Here is a 2,594-nt window from a genome sequence, read left to right as displayed (position 1 = left end):
TCTACAGATTCAGTGCAATCCCATCAAAATACCAATGACATTCTTCACAGAAATAGAAAAAACAATCCAAAAATTCATATAGAACAACAAGAGACCCCAAATAGCCAAAGCAATCCTGAGCAAAAAAAAAAAAAAATTAATAAAGTCAGAAGCATTGCACTACCCAACTTCAAATTATACTACACAGCTATAGTAAACAAAACAGCATGGTACTGACATAAAAACAGACACTCAGGCCAATGGAACAAAATAGAGCACACAAAAATCAGCACACATGATTACAGCCAACTGATCTTCAACAAAGGCACCAAGGACACACATTGAGGAAAAGGCTGCCTCTTCAATAAATGGTGCTGGGAAAACTGGATATCGATATGTAGAAGCATGAAACTACAATCTTCAACAAAGGCACCAAGGACACACATTGAGGAAAAGGCTGCCTCTTCAATAAATGGTGCCGGGAAAACTGGATATCGATATGTAGAAGCATGAAACTACAGCCATACCTCTCGCCATATACCAAAATCAACTCAAAATGGATTAAAGACTTAAATATAAGATCTGAAACTATAAAACTCCTAAAAGAAAGCATAGGGGAAACACTTCAGGAAGTAGACCTGGGCAAAGACTTCATGAATATGATTCCAGGAGAACAGGCAACAAAAGGAAAAATAAACTATTGGGATTATATCAAACTAAAAAGCTCTGCACAGCAAAAGAAACAATTACTAGAGTGAAAAAACAATCAGCAGCATAGGAGAAAATATTTGCACATTATGCATCCAACAGAGGATTAACATCCATAATATACAAAGAACTCAAACAACTTAACAGTAAAAAAACAAAATGGGCCAAGGAGCTGAAAAAGCATTTCTCAAAGGAAGATATACAAATGGCCAACAGACACATGAAAAAATGCCTAATGTCACTTGGCATCAGGAAAATGCAAACCAAAACCACACTGAGATGTCATCTCACCCCAGTTAGACAGGCTATTGTCAAAAAGACAAAGAATAACAAATTCTGGCAAGGATGCAGAGAAATGGGAACCCTCCTGCACTGTTGGGACTGTAAAATGGTTCCACCATTATGGAAGAAAAGGAATGAAATTCTGCCATTTGCAGCAGGATGCATGAACTTAGAGAGAATTATGTTAAGTGAAATTAAGCCAGGCACAGAAAGAGAAAGACCATATGTCCTCACTTATAAGTAGGAGCTAAAAAATAAAAAAATTAAAAAATAAAAAGAAAGCTGGAGAGACAGGTGAATACCAAGAATACAGATCAGCTTACTGAAGCAGAAGCTGTTGGAGGCAGTGGCCATTTGAGCACTTAAATGGTAACGTCAACAAATTGCTGAGGGTTGGGTGTGGGCTAGCTTGACAGTTTAAAAATTCTCGGGATCCAATTTTAGGGGGGCCCACAATTACATGAGTTTTACCTCCAGGAGTCCCACCAGGTTCTCATGGCAAAGAGCAGAGAAAATTCCTTTTTGGCCACCACCCCTCCTCACTACATTCCTGACTCGGGACAGTGGGTTCAGTGAGTGCCTGAGGAGGGTGACAGCCTTTGCACATGCTTGGAAACATGCCTGTCCTTTGTGTAGGAGCAGGCTTTTTGCCAAGTTAGCCACAAAACCAGACAAAAAAGGAAAATAAATATGCAAGCAATGTTAACAAAGTCCTTTTCAGAAAGCAAGTGTTAAAAACTTGAACAATTTCTTATTGATCAAAATTTTTCCACCCTTCTCCTACTCACCCACTCACTTACCATCTCCCAGAGGAATTCTGCTGAGGGGAAATCAATCAGATGCAGCAGACTCTCCCCCACAGATGAGGCTCAGAGCCTCATCTCTGTTTACTATTGAGGCCAATGGGCCACCCATAGAAGTGTCACCTGGAAAGAACTCATCCTCCCAGCTTAGGTCAATGTGAAACTGGACTCAGCTTGCAAAGTTGTGGTTTGTTTCATCAGTTATTACTCAATCAGCAATAATTTGTGTTTTACCCAAGAAAGTTCTTATCTTCCCCCAGTAGGCGATCCTGCATTGCACATATGAGCCATTTTTTCTGCTGCCCCAGCATTAGTTAGTCAAAAGTATATTCCCAGCTGGATCTGGGGTTCTCAACAGCCTGGGCCAGGGCTTATATCCAAAATGTGCTAACTATTGCCTGTAGCCTACCAGGGTCTAATTCTGAGTCTTAAGAGAGGATTTCCAGCCTGTAGGAAGAATTGAGTTGCCCCCAGATTTTCCAAGGTTAATACGGTTGATCAAAACACTTCTTTCAGAAAATACTCAGTTTTTATTTTGCAACTGGTAATTTTGGAATCAGCAATAGTCTTTGCCACTCTTATACTAGTAGTTTCTATGGGTTTTCATGTCCTAAAAAAACAAACAAAAAAAGCATCTCCCAGTGTTTTTACTTTGTCAAATGAGAACATTTTTTAAAATAGCTACCATTCTCCTATTAACTATCATTTTGTGAAAGTATATTTAACCAAAATCACAGAATAAATGGTACTCCTTTAAACTGAAACAATTTAGCCTCATGAAAAAAAACAGTATTATCCTTATTTGCCAAATTTCACTGGGAG

This window comes from Galeopterus variegatus, unplaced genomic scaffold (genome assembly GCF_000696425.1).
Source record: "Galeopterus variegatus unplaced genomic scaffold, G_variegatus-3.0.2 Scaffold2206, whole genome shotgun sequence".
Taxonomy (NCBI): domain Eukaryota; kingdom Metazoa; phylum Chordata; class Mammalia; order Dermoptera; family Cynocephalidae; genus Galeopterus; species Galeopterus variegatus.
Note: the sequence above shows the minus strand (reverse complement) of the source record.